The 14,617-nt window shown below is 42.6% G+C and overlaps 1 long non-coding RNA gene across 3 annotated transcripts in view; it reads left to right on the forward strand.

Moving 5' to 3' along the window:
- Nucleotides 1–14,617, forward strand: part of LOC122912218 — a 46,221-nt gene that overhangs the window by 8,302 nt on the left and 23,302 nt on the right. For 2 of the 3 annotated variants that reach the window (XR_006385569.1, XR_006385571.1), the window contains exons 2-3: nucleotides 7,460–7,568; nucleotides 13,419–13,506. This is a non-coding gene — a long non-coding RNA (uncharacterized LOC122912218). Of the gene's footprint in view, nucleotides 1–7,459; nucleotides 7,569–8,924; nucleotides 8,968–13,418; nucleotides 13,507–14,617 lie in introns of those variants that run through there. The other variant, XR_006385570.1, reaches the window with a different exon arrangement.

The raw sequence follows: 14,617 nt of genomic DNA on the forward strand, positions 1-14,617 counted from the left end.
TTGAGCATTGCCCTTGAGTGATACCAGTGACTTGATTTTCCAATAGCTCAAATCAAAGATCATTTGATTCGCCAATAGCTCAAAAGTCTTCTTTAGCCTCAGGCCTGGACTAAGTCATCATAAATGTTTGTAGAACAGCAGATTGGCGTATTGTGCATAGGGTCCAAGCCAGGAGAATATATGGTTTGTGGAACTATTCATTCACAATGTGTCACTTTAAATTTTTTAGTACAAAACACTCAGTAAATGGCCAAAAGTTCTATGTCTTTGCAAAAGATTGCTACCTTGATGTAATCTTTTGCAGCCATATCAAAATGATTACGTTACTATTCTGTAGGTCAGATTTGAAATGGGACTCCCAGGGCCACATTCCTTTATAGAATCTGCAGGAGAGAATCTGTTTCCTTGTCTTTTCTGGCTTCTAGGGAGCCACCTGGAGTTGTTCCCCCTCCCCCTTTATTTGAGAGAGGGTGAGAACAAGAGAGTGAGCACAAGCAGGGGGAGGGGCAGAGGGAGAAGCAGAGTCCCTGCTCAGCAGGGATCCTGTCACAGGATTCCATCCCAGGATCCTGGGATCATCACCTGAGCTGAAGGCAGGTGCTTAGCCTACTGAGCCACCCAGGCACCTTTAAAAAAAAAAAAAAAAATTTCCCACCTGCATTCTTGGGCTCACTTCTTCAAGAAACCAGTCAATATCTGGTCAGCTGGTTGAGTCCTGATATCATCACATCCCTTGAATCTTTCTTTACCTTTTAAAACATTTATTTATTTATTTTAAGTTATCTCTGTCCCCAACATGGAGCTTGAACTCAGGACCCCAAGATCAAGAGTTGCATGCTCTTCCGACTGAGACAGCCAGGTGCCCCTCCCTGAACTTTCTTTATCATATCTCTCTCTTACCGCAATAGGAAAAATTTTTGCTTTTAACAACTCATGTGATTTGTTGGGGGCCATCTGGATGATCCAAGATAACCTCCATTCTCAAGGTCCCTAACTCTAATCACATCTGAAAAATCCCTTTTGCCATATAAGGTAACAGATTCGCAGGTTTCCAAGAATTAGGGAGTGGCCATATAGATGGGCCATTATTTTGCTCCCACGTTTGAGTTTAAATATCAAACAAGTTCAGCATTAACTTTAACCACTGGAGGAGTGGTTTCACTCCTAACTTCTGGGCTGATTCTGATCACTGTTCATTAATTAAGGTTTCAAGATTTTCTTCAACATAAAGAAGTAATATATATTATGCCTACCATTGTGCCTACCAAAGATTTTGCACTCACTGGAATGTATTACAAGAGAATAAATATGGTAATAGCTAACATTTATTGAGTGCTTACTCTACTCCAATACTTTTCTAGGTGCTTCACATGTTTTGAGTTATTTAATCTTCACAAAAACCCTGTGAGGTGGGTATCAGCATCATTACCATTTTATTGAGGAATGAAGTTTCTTGAAGTTTCCATTTAAATTAAATGAAGGTTTAGGGTGTTACCAAAAGAAATGATACCAGATAGCCTTCAGTATAGTGATTTTTAAAATATACAAACACAGAAAGTGTACCATGTATTTTATATTATGTTCGGTCAAAAATGAACATATTCACCTTTAGATCTGAGAGAAAAAATAGAATGGAATCTACACATTTTCATTTCTTTGAATCTGAAAGAAATGCACGTGCCGGTGTGTGTGTGTGTGTGTGTGTGTGTGTGCGCGTGTGTGCGTGTGTGTGTGCGTGTGTGTGTGCATGCCTGTGTACATGATTATGTGTGAAGAGAGAGAGTGACTCAGTGTAGAAAGGGGTTTCTTCGGTTCTTTTTCATCTTGTTCCTACCATTTTTGCTCTGTGATGTCTGTTCAGAACATTAAATGTGTATTTCACCCTTGGAATTAATATGCAGATCTTAATTTGGAGTTGTTAATATCCTAGTGTTGGGGAAGAAAGATTTTACTCTATCAAGGTTCTTCTGACTTATCTAAGATTTAAACTGACATGCAACAGATCAACAAGAAAAAGTCAAGTTGAATTTTGTTTTACAGGAAATCCACAAAGACATAAGATTCCAAAGACAGTCAAGTGATTTATATATATATATATATATATATATATATATATGTCATCCTGAACTAAGGAAAAGGGGGTAAGGGGTCTGGAATTTCAGAGGCAAAGAAAGCAATCCACCAGAAGATGAGAAAGAGTAAATGTTTGGGGAACAAATGTTTTTCCAAGGCCATTCAATAACAATGAGACAAAGAGAGGACTTTGATCAAACAGACCTTGCTAGGCTGCTTCCTGCCAACCATACCCTGTTCATATGACAACGTGAGTATCTATGGTGATGGTTCTCTTCCTAGAGCAGGTCCACGATCTAAATTCTTTTAGACAGTAAAATTTCATCCTGAGTCTTTTAATGAAGAAGCTTGAAATAATCGGCATGCCACAATGGCATATTTGGGGCTGGTTTGCCCTTCGTTCCTGCACAGACCAGACTAGAATAAAAAACAACAGTAAAAAAAAAAAAAATCAGTTAACAGTATTGTGGGATAGGTTAAAGCTAGGCTCCAGTAGGGCAGCAAGTGATTTCTTTGGATTAAGATTGAGTAACTGGAAAGCAATTGCCAAATTTCCTTAGATGATTGACTTACAGCTTTGGGTTACTAAAAATTGTTTTTGTTCTCTTCCAATGTCAGTCATCACTTAACAGGAGTTTCTGAATATTACTCTGCTGTCTAGCCTCAGATTGGGGTCTGCTGTGAAGAATCCATTTCCATCAAACCTTGCTTTAAATTTTGACCAGCTTTTCAACTTCCCAACTCATTTTAAAAGCTTCATCTTTGAGCAAATTAAAATCACTCTGCCTCCCATTTTCTGTAACAGATAATTGGTCTGTTAAATAAAAATTCAACACTTGACAACACGATGTTGGTGAATCCATGGGGCACAGGCACTCTGCTATGCTCCTGGTCGGTGTGTAAAATGGTCTGACTTCCGTGGAGGGCAATATGATAATATTCATAATATTACAAAAATCGTTTACCCTTTAACCCACGAATCCCACTCATGGGAGTTTGTCCTGTGTGTTTAGCTATATAATATAAAATGATGTGTGCACAGTGTTACTTATTAGCATCACTGTCTGTATTAGCAAAATATAAAAAGTGTCCTTCATTCAAAAATTAAATGAATTATGGTACTACCCTGTAATGGAATAATACGCAGCTGAAAAAAAGGTAAATGAAGCTCTTTGTGTACTGAGGCACAGTGATTTCCAAGATGTATTGTGAAGTGAAAAAAACAGAGTGAATATAATGTATCATCTTTTGTCTAAGAAAGAGGAGAAAAGGGGCGCCTGGGTGGCTCAGTAGGTTAAAGCCTCTGACTTCGACTCAGGTCATGATCTCAGGGTCCTGGAATCGAGCCCTGCATTGGGCTCTCTGCTCAGCAGGGAGCCTGCTTCCCCCTTAAAAAAAAGGTCGGGGGGAATAAGTATTTGCATTCGTATGGCTTGAACTTGTATAGATAAACCCCAGAAGGATAAATAAGAAAAAAAGAAGCAGAACAGTAGGGATAGGGTTGACAGGGTCAAGGAAAGGGAGCAAGACTCCTCAGTGTGTGCCTCGTGACAGGGTTTTAACTTCTGGACAATGCCAGTGTGTTACCTACTCAAAACAGAGCAAAACAAAGTAAACAAATCTTTGAAAAGAAAACAAGAGTCCTCTTTCCATGGTTCACTGATTTTTCTGAGCATGTTACACTTTTTGATAATCTTGTATATGAACTCAAAGCATTCAGAAGCCGGAGCAAGGAGAAAAATGCAACATTTCTCCTGTGAGAAAAAATTTAGAGCCAGCACATTAAAGAAAGCTGGATCCAGAAGAGCTTAAAAGGGCAAAACAGCATCATTTCCTAGCCAGCAGGATCTAAATGGTACTTAAACATCTGTATACATTGAGAAAACTTGGACCCCAGATGTTAAGTGACTTGTCACAGTCACTCAGCTAATTTATGGAGAAGCTGGGACGAGACTCTCTGGACCCCTAATGAACAACGTCAGTGCTTCTGTCTTTACACTGCGATGCTGTCCATGAATTACAGGGATTCCCTTTCTGATGCGGTAAAAACGTGTGTCAAGTGCTCTGAGCATTTGAATATATATTAAGTACTTTGACCATCCCATTATAGGATCATAAAGTACTACAGTGTAGTAGTTAAGATCACGGGCTCTGGAGTTAGACTTTCAGGCTCTGCTCATTTATTACTTGCTGTGTGATCTTGGACAAAGTACTTCTCAAGTCTCTGTTTCCTCATCCATAGGTTGGGAATACAGCCATACTCCCCTCGGAGGGTTGATGTGAAGAGTAGATGACGTAACACATGTAAAGGACTTAGCCTGACACCTAATATGTGCTCCCTGAGTGTCATCGTCATCATTGCTTTTATTTTACTGATGGAAATCTGAGGTGGGCGAGAATGGTTGAGTACCTTGCCCAAGGACACATAGGCTGCAAGCGATGGGTCAAGAATTCAGTCTAGATTTTCTTATATTAAATCTCATGCTCTTTCCATCCCTAAATAATTCATAGATTCCATGTACTTGATTTTCCTCTAACTATACCAGTTTTTCCTGCTTTGACTTGCAAATCAGTCAATGTGAACCTTTGCACACCAAAGAAAAGGTAATAGCCCAATGTGTTTGGATGGAGAAGAGAAAAAAATCTCATGTGTGCAATCAGATATGATTTTGGTGTCATCACCGGATCTAACAGATTATAAATAAATATTAATTATTTGGGGGCACCTGGGTGACTCAGTCAGTTAAGCTTGTGCCTTTGGAATCAAGACCCACGTCAGACTCCCTGCTCAGCAAGGAGTCTGCTTCTCCCTCTGCCTCTCCCCTAGTTTGTGTTCTCTTTCTTTCTCACCCTTTCAAATAAATAAAATCATATATATATATATATATATATATTATTTTGTGTATGCTAACATATTCCTTGATGTCTATTTGGTGGTTAGAAAAGATTTTCCTCACATAAGGAAACCAACTTCATTCAGATATATAAATATATAATATATATTATAATAAAAATTATGCAATACTCAAATATGAATTATATATATCTGTATATAATTTTATACATATATACTCTATACTACAGTATTGTACATAATTATATATCATATATAATCATGTTTATATGTAATATGATTATGTATATATAATTTTTATATAACACGGTAATATATCAATTTTGTACCTATATGGTATATAGTATATATAATATACATATAAACATTTGCATGTTTAAAATCATCTTAAAATGATTGTGCAGCTGAGTAATATTCTGTTATATATATCCACATATATATTTATATACACTATATATACACTACATTTCCTTTTTTTTTTAGATTTATTTATTTATTTGACAGAGGAAGACAGCAAGAGAGGGAACACAAGCGGGGGGAGTTGGAGAGGGAGAAGCAGGATCCCCACTGAGCAGCAAGTCTGATGCAGGACTGGATCCCAGGACCCTGGGATCACAACCCGAGCGAAAGGCAGACATTTAATGACTGAGCCACCCAGGCGCCCCTATCACTACATTTTCTTTATCCATTTATCTATGGATGAATACTTGGACTGTTTCCATATGTTGGCTACTAAAAATAGTGTTGCAGTAAATATAGGGGTGTATATAACTTTCTGAGTTAGTGTTTTCATTTCCTTTGGATAAATACCTAGTAGCGGAATTACTGCATTTTATGGTAGTTCTATTTTGAATCTATGAAGAACCTTCATACTGATTTCCACAGTGGCTGCACCAGTTTGCATTCCCACCAACAATGCACGAGGGTTCCTCTTTCTCTGCATCCTCACCAACACCTGTTGTTTCTTGTGTTTTTTATTTTAGCCATTCTGACAGGTGAAGGGTGATATCTCATTGTGGTTTTGATTTGCATTTCCCTAATGATGAGTGATGTTGAGCATCATTTCATGTGTTATTGGCCATCTGTAAGTCTTTGGGAAAATGTCTGGTCAGGTCCCTTGCCCATTTTTTTTTTTTTAAGATTTTATTTATTTACTTGACAGAGAGAAATCACAAGTAGATGGAGAGGCAGGCAGAGAGAGAGAGGGAAGCAGGCTCCCTGCTGAGCAGAGAGCCCGATGCGGGACTCGATTCCAGGACCCTGAGATCATGACCTGAGCCGAAGGCAGCGGCTTAACCCACTGAGCCACCCAGGCGCCCCCCCTGCCCATTTTTTAATTGGATTACTTGGTTTTTTGGTGTTGAGTTGTGTACGTTCTTTATATATATCGGATATTAACCCGTTATTTGATATATCATTAGAAGATATCCTCTCCCATTCAGTATGCTGTCTTTTTGTTGTTGATGATTTCCTCACTGTGTGAACACTTTTTATTTTGGTGTAGTCCCAGTAACTTAATTTTGTTTTCATTTCCTTTGCCAAAGGAGACATATCTAGAAAAATGTTTCTACAGCTAATGTCGAGATATTACTGCCTGTTTTCTTCTAGAAATTTTATGGTTTCAGGTCTCACATTTAGGTCTCTGTTCCATTTTGAGGGTTTTTTTGAGTGTGTTTGGAGGGATTATTATTATTAAAGTCAGACTTCCACTCCATCACTTCATGAGTCAGGGTCATCACTGACCTCCACAGTGACCTTCTCACTGTCAAGTTTCAGTCCTCTTACTTCAGGGTCAGCAAGCAGCATTTGTCATGTCAATATTCTTCTGTAAATGCTTCCTTCTCTTGTTTTCAAGAACACATTTCTTGGTTCTGGTCCCTCTGTCTCCTTTGCTGGTTTATCCTCATATGCCCAAATCTAAATGTCCCCAATCAGTTTAAGGACTAGTCCTCAAACCTTCTATTTTCCCCTCTTTCTGCTGGGAGATCCCACGCAGGCTCCTGGCTTTAAATTTTATTTACCTATATACAGCTAAAGCGTAACTTTATATCCAGCTCAGTCCTCTGGTTTTCTTAGGCTGAAAACCTTGCGGTTATCCTTGGGGCCTTGCTTAATCTCTCATCCCACGTCCTGTCATGCAGTCAGTAAATCCCATCATTTCTACCCCTAGGATGTATTAAAATTAGGCTACTTCTAACCCTCCATCTGCTACCACCCTAGAGGCAAACCACCATCTTTTCTTGCCTGGATTGTTGCAGTCGGCCCCCCATTGTACCTCTCTGCTTCTGCATCTGCTCTCCCTATAGTTTCTTCTCAACACAAATTTTATTAAAAATTTATCAGATGATGTCATTCTGTCCCCAGCTAGACCCCAAGGCCTCACCTTTACTTCTCATCTCCACCCACTTTTGTCCCACATTGTTCCTTAAACTCTTCCCAGCATAATGTATCTCTTACCTCAAACTGAGGACCCCCCCCCGACTCCCCTCCCCCACAAAGCAACCCTGATGGAAATCACAACTATCCCTTCAGCAGGAACTCCTCCCTGGAGGGAGCACTCCAGCAGCCCAGATCACCCAGACCAGTTTGGGCTCGACACCAGACTCACACCTGCCCAGATGGACCACGGAGAGATGGACAGGTACTTTTTACCTTATTACCATACTGAAATCTCCACCCAAGGAGGAACACAAGCCTCATTTACATAACCTACAATTTATGCGACTTCTAGGCCTGTGTCCTTAAGGTCCTTGTGTGACCTCACACACTTCTCCCTACAATGACTGGGCTCCAGGAAATACTCCTCCTAACCCTACATAAAAGGAGTCACGGGAGCACGGCTTTGGAAATTCTTCCCTGGATCCCCTTACTTGCTGCAAATATTTTTCTTTGTCCAACAACTCCATCTGGTGTAGTTTCTATATGTGACTCACCAACGAGCTAAATCCTGTTGGTTCAGTTACAGTTCCTCTGCTCAGAGTACATGAATGGCTTCCCGGCTCATTCAGTGCAAAATTAAGATACGATGGCTTTACGAGACCCGGTAGGACCCGTCCCTTCTGCCTCTCTGACTGCACTTCCTACCTCTCACCTATTTCTTTCCTGCCCCTTTTCATCAGCAATTCCCTCTGCCTGAAATCAGGCTTTCCCTCCAGACAGCTACATGCCTCCCTCCCTCACTTTCTTTATATGTCTTTTCAAAGGTTACTTTTTTTAGTGAGGCCTTTGCAAACCATAAATAGCAACTGCCCACCCCCCTTCCCTCTGTCCTCTTCCCTGCTTTCCTGTGCTGTACAGCATTTATTGGCTGTCTCACACATTTTCTTTTAAAGATTTTATTCATGTATTTAAGAGGGGGAGAGAGCAAGCGAGAGCACAGGAGCAAGGGGAGGGAGAAGCAGGCTAGGGGCTCGATCCCAGGATCCAGGGATCATGACCTGACCCAAGGCAGACACTCCACCAACTGAGTCACGGGGAGCCCCCATCTCACACATTTTATACTTATTTGCTTATTGTCTGTCTCCGTATCTACCCTTCCCCCACCTTCCAGAACATACTCTTCAGGAGGTTAGCAACTTTAATGTACTCCCAGTAAGAGTGGAGTAAATTGTCGCCCTCGGCCCGCAAGGACAACAAGAAGCCCCGGTTCAGATGTATCTTCTCTCTTTTTATTTCCGCAAGTCTACACACTTATATACGTTTACATGACCAATCAGCGAGCAGGGTGACCAATAAGGGGCCAAGCAATGGGGAGAGCCAATGAGAGTCCTGTTACTATGCTGATTAAATTTGAAACAGCCAATGACTATGTCCTCCTTTAGGCGAGCTTCACCAGAACGTTCGTTGTTTACTTGCAGCGTATTTTGCTGGCCAAGCACCATCTTGTAATGGCGGGGATTTTCCCGGCCGGAGGCGGTCCCCGACATCTCCCCCTTTTTTGTTTTATGACAGAGATCGTGCCTGTCTTAGGTCATCAGTAGCAGAAAACATCGTTACCCGTCATCAGACACAAGATATCGATGATCTCTGTCCTGTCTTAGGTTGGTATGTTTCTCTACTTATCTTACCCGTCTTTGACTACCGATCTAGCATGCTTAGCCATATCTGGGGAGATGTCCCAGCCTCTATTGACATAAGGGCTTGTACTATAGCTCGGCTCTGCTCTCGCTGCTGTGTTCTCCATTGGCGAACTTTTCTGAATAGAAGCAGAATGCCAATAAGAAGGAGGACAAGAAGACCAATTGTGCCAGCCCATTGTTTGGTAAACTGGAACATATTGCTGAATGTTTGAAATAGCTCTGGGAGGGAAGCTGGTTGCACACGCGTCAGACCAAGCACCCTGCAAATACTGGGAGAGCTGTCGGGAGACATTCTGTAATCACAGCCAGCTTGAAGGCTGTGACATTCCAGCACTGGGAAAGATCGTGGAGTGAATGTAAAGCTATGCATTTAAACTGAGCGCAAGGTACTCTGACATCCAGACCATTCCGGTGGCCATACCCTGTTATTGGTGCACCTGGGCAACTTAAAATGTTGATATGCCCCCCAGGCATTAATAGGTTTCACATGGGCCAAACCCTGGATCACAGGTGGTCCCACTGAGGTATGTTTAGCAAGCCTTCATCTAGGAACCATGGAGCCGCCTTTTCCACTGTATTCAAAAAGGCCCGAGCAGTTTTTGCTTTTAGTGGAGTTCCATGGCTTTCAGCAGGTCTTTTAAAGACCCTTCCAACCGCTCTTCAGATACTTCAGATCCCATTATGAACACACAGACAACAGACGCGGACGTTAAAGACACTAACACATTGACTTTTTACGCACATATAATTCAGCCGACCTTTACTCCTCGCTTTACCGTGGAAGAAAATCCCGGCTCTATGGCCGCCCCGTTTCTTGTCGCGGTCTTGTACAAGATTCCCACCACTTTAATCGTGGTCCCTTACGAAAATCCCGGCTCTATGGCCGCCCCGCTTCTTGTTGCGGTCTTGTACAAGATTCCCACCACTTTGATCGTGGTCCCTTACGAAAATCCCGGCTCTATGGCCGCCCCGCTTCTTGTTGCGGTCTTGTACAAGATTCCCACCACTTTGATCGTGGTCCCTTAAGAAAATCCCGGCTCTATGGCTGCCCCGCTTCTTATTGCGGTCTTGTGCAAGATTCCCACCACTTTAATCGTGGTCCCTTAAGAAAATCCCGGCTCTATGGCCGCCCGCTTCTTATTGCGGTCTTGTACAAGATTCCCATCACTTTAATCGTGGTCCCTTCCCCGCTTCTTATTGTGGACTTCTCCCTTGCAAGGTTTTTCTATTTTTCTTAATATTTCCTGGGTCTCGGCACCATTTGTCGCCCTCGACCCGCAAGGACGACAAGAAGCCCCGGTTCAGATGTATCTTCTCTCTTTTTATTTCCGCAAGTCTACACACTTATATACGTTTACATGACCAATCAGCGAGCAGGGTGACCAATAAGGGGCCAAGCAATGGGGAGAGCCAATGAGAGTCCTGTTACTATGCTGATTAAATTTGAAACAGCCAATGACTATGTCCTCTTTTAGGCGAGCTTCACCAGAACGTTCATTGTTTACTTGCAGCGTATTTTGCTGGCAATGAGCCAAGCGCCATCTTGTAATGGCGGGGATTTTCCCGGCCGGAGGTGGTCCCCGACAGTAAATCCTTTGATTTATTAAATAAATCAACGTTTGCCCATAGGAAGCATTTAATAAATATTAGCCGAAAGGATTAATGAGCTGAAAAAACTCACCCCTAGACTTGAGGGTAGAAGTAAAGTGAAACACCCAGAAATGTAAATCCAAGTGTTAGAAATATGTGGAGAGCCTGGTGGGCCCGATGTCCCTGGAATAGAGAGGTCCCAGGGACCAGAAAGCCACATTAGCTATGTGCAAGACCCAGGTCAGCCCCTGGGATTCTAATAGTGGTAACAATTATCAATGGCAGTTTGCCAGAAAGGCAACTTTTGCATATTGAAAACAGTAATTGAGGATCAGTGAAAATCGTTAAACAACAAAAATTTAACTGAGTAGTTAAAAGATCAAATTGACTTTATTGAATGATTCATGAATGGGACAGTAGACCATCTAGCAAATAGAAAGGAGCTCTTTTGAGCTGCGGAAAAGAAAAGGTTTTTAAAAGAGGAAAATACTAGCAAAGGATACATTGTTTCAGGCAATGTACCCCTCCTAAGGGGAGCAGAAACTCTATGAGTAAATTTCCTAGTACTGACCAGGAAATTCATGTTGGCCAAGAAAGGGTACATGCCTGGGGGTTGAAACTGCAGTTAGCTTAGGCACAGTTAAGTCTTGGTTTATGTATTCCCATGGAGCCCTTAACTAAGTGACTCCATTTTTTATTAATATTTTATTTTTAAGTAATCTCTACATCCATGTGGGGCTCAAACTCACGACCCTGAGATCAAGAGTCACATGCTCTACTGCCTGGGCCAGCCAGGTACCCCATAAGTGACTCCCTTTCAAACTTGTGGTTTTCTTTTAAACAAAATGGAAGGTTGCAGCTTCTATAAGCCACACTAGCCAACGTAATTAATTACTATTAAGGGACACTGGGAAAAAAAAAAAAAGCAAATGTGTTCAGAAGGAATGATCAGAATCCCTTTAAACTTGTTCTGCTAGGAAATAGAGCTTGCCAGAGTCAAAACTAAGTACCATGTTCAGGGAAAGTGTATTCTGTTTCCACTTCATTGGAAGATTGTGGACAAAGCCATAATAGACAAATTTAGGCAGCACTGGTCGTTTTCATTCAGTAGATGGAGCCAGAGTAGAAAGGAAGCAGTCTAGCAGGTTGCGAAACCGCACAAAGAGGGATTTGAAAGTGGGACTCCTCTGTGGATTCCAGCCCCAGAGCCCATTAGGTGGCCACCTGGTGCTGGCGCCCGTTGCCAGTTGGTTGACCAGGGAGGTGGACAGTCTCTTTCGGAGCCAACGATGTTCGTGCCTCTGCCTTGAACAGCTCTTGGCTCCGCTTGCTCATTCTCATGCTTTGGGTGGCAGTGAAGCCTTCCGCGGCTTTCCTCACAGAGAGAGGTCCTCCTGCGACCCCCGAGCCACGCACCCCGCTTATTTACTCCTGGGCTAACCAACCTCTGTAATTACACTTTGTTTCCATGATTATTATCTGCTTTTCCTGCTGGAATGTAAGTCCTGCCCTCGGGCACCAGACCTGACCGTCCCCCACCGTGTGCCCAGCACCCTGCAGACAGGCCTCTGCAAGTGGGGAACATTCGGGAAATACCTGGTAAACGGATTAACTGGAATTCTGGGTTGTATGAAGTGCCAAGCACTTTGCCCAGGTTTTCACATACGTTTTCTCCCTTTTCTCTCATGAGAGAAACATTTACTGTGGAAAAGCTGAAGCTTCAGGAGGGCATATACTTTGTCCGAGGTCCCATAGCAAAGCTGAGAATTAAAACCAAGTCTTTCCGATTCTAAAATCCCTGCTGGCACCTCAGAACTTTCATAAACAAACATTTTGTAAAGCAAGCGCAGGAGACAAACATTTTGTAAAGTTTCCGCAGGAGAGCCAAGGGGGAAACATAGGAGAGGCCAGGCAATTGCCCGCAGCTCTCAGTTTAGCGATCCGACCTTAGCTTGTGTGCCAGGCACTGCATAGAATTCAAAGTGAAGTATGCTTTCTGAGACTGGATGCAAATTTAGAGGAGACGACGTAGGCTCTTCTCTTTCTACCTCCTCCTCTCCTTTGTCCACAACTCATGCTTCCTTCCAGCTGACCTGTTTCCTTTCTTCACTCTCTGGGCACACTCAAGAAAAGGCAAAAAATTAGACTGTGACTATATCATTCCAAGAAGGAGGATCCAGTGTTGGACAAGTGTAAGGTAGTCACACTTAGACAAAGAGGGACACATAGAAGGTATGAGAAGTAACAAAGTAGAATGTAAAAACATCCAGATCACCCGTAAAGAAGGATCCGGGATCCTGAGATGGAAGTGTATATGTGGGTGGGAGACAGACATTCAGGAGTGGAAGAGAGCAAGACTGAGCAATAATGACCCACATGTAAAAGAAATCATGTGAAATAGAGAAGCAGCTTGTGACATTAGTGCTCAGGACAAAATGTGATTCAAATTCTCTCATTCCTTCAATAGTATGAGTGTCACAATTAAGACTAAAACTAACAAGCAAATACAAAAAAAGACCCAGCTTGAAATCTCAAATTTTTAGAAATAATACTCGGTTTGCATCTCCTAGCACTGCTATATAAAAAGTGACTCATACTTTCATACTTTCAAAGTCCAGAAAGGAGCTGAATTATGGTGCTTTAATGCAAAACAATTACCCTGGCATACTCCAAATTTTCCTTAAATAAGTGGAAAGAAGGCCATGATGGGAAAATCCTCAGCCATAGTCTGCACAGAAGCCCCCCGGGAGGCAATTGGCTAACTGCCTCGAGGTGTAGCCAAAATGGGGTGAAAACGTGAACACGTTGCTCTTGTTTCTTAGGTTCATGTTGAGGACCAGCCGGGCCTTGGTCCCTGGGAAGTGTGATGGAGTCCTAGCTTGCCGCCTAGCACGTGCGCGTAGCGATAAGGTAGGCTGGTGCCTCCAGTGTCTCATCCTGCTGCCTGAGGCGGGGGGGGGGGGGGGGGGTGTGTGTTTCTCATCACCCCTGGTGGGAGTGATTCTGGGGAGGGGATTCTCTTCTCCATGCCTACTCTCCAGAATCCAAAGTGAGCAGAGACAGCTTCTCTAAAATGATATCTAGTTACTACTTTTCATTTTTTAAAAAGATTTTTAAAATTCATTCATTTGAGAGAGACAGAGAGAGTGCGAGCCAAGGAGCAGGGGCAATGGCAGAGGAAGAGGAAGAAGCAGGCTCCCCACTGAGCAGGGAGCCTGACGTGGAGCTTGATTCCAGGACCCTGAGATCATGACCTGAGACAAAGGCAGATGCTTCACTGAGAGAGCCAGCCAGGAGCCCCTTGAATGACTTTTTAAAGGGAGGAGGAAAACCAGTCTGGCAAGAGGAAGGAAATTTTAAAACAAAACAAGATTAGCCCCCTTCATATCACAGTTTAACATCTCAAGCGGCCTCTTAAAATGTCATCGCAGTATTTGTAGCCTTCTTCCTGTAGGTGGCAGCATCTGCGTTTTAGGGGACACCATCAGTCTGCGGAGCCTGGAGGATCAGGTCAGCAATAGTGGTTGGATGTCTTACTTTTCCTTTTCATAAGAAAAAAAATCTTAAAATGTTTATTACATTTATAAAATGCATGACTTTGGAAATGTTCCTGAGTATTGTGTTCAAAAAGCAGGTTACCAGTTTGAGGGGATGTGAAGCAGGCTGGAGAGAGAATTCTGGCCATGAATGTAGACAATGACTTATCTCTGGGTAACGGGGCAGTTAGTAAGTGAATTGTTTTTCACTTGGTACCTTCCCAGATGGTCTCCAATGAGCATGGTTTTTTTCAAGACCTTGTTTCTCCTCCTTGCTGTCAGCCTCCTTGGGTCACGGGAAGCTGGAGATGGTGGGGGCTTGGGTACCCAGACACTTCTGGTCTTAACCAAGCTCTTCAGTGTCTTAACTGTGGAATGAAAATAATGCCAGAGAATGGGACTCTTGAAGCGGAGCTTGAGGGGTAAAGGATCTTTGTAATCCTCCCCAAATCCAGAAGCAGGTTTACTGTGAAGCTGATAAAACT

Source organism: Neovison vison, chromosome 7, assembly GCF_020171115.1.
Source record: "Neovison vison isolate M4711 chromosome 7, ASM_NN_V1, whole genome shotgun sequence".
NCBI lineage: Eukaryota > Metazoa > Chordata > Mammalia > Carnivora > Mustelidae > Neogale > Neogale vison.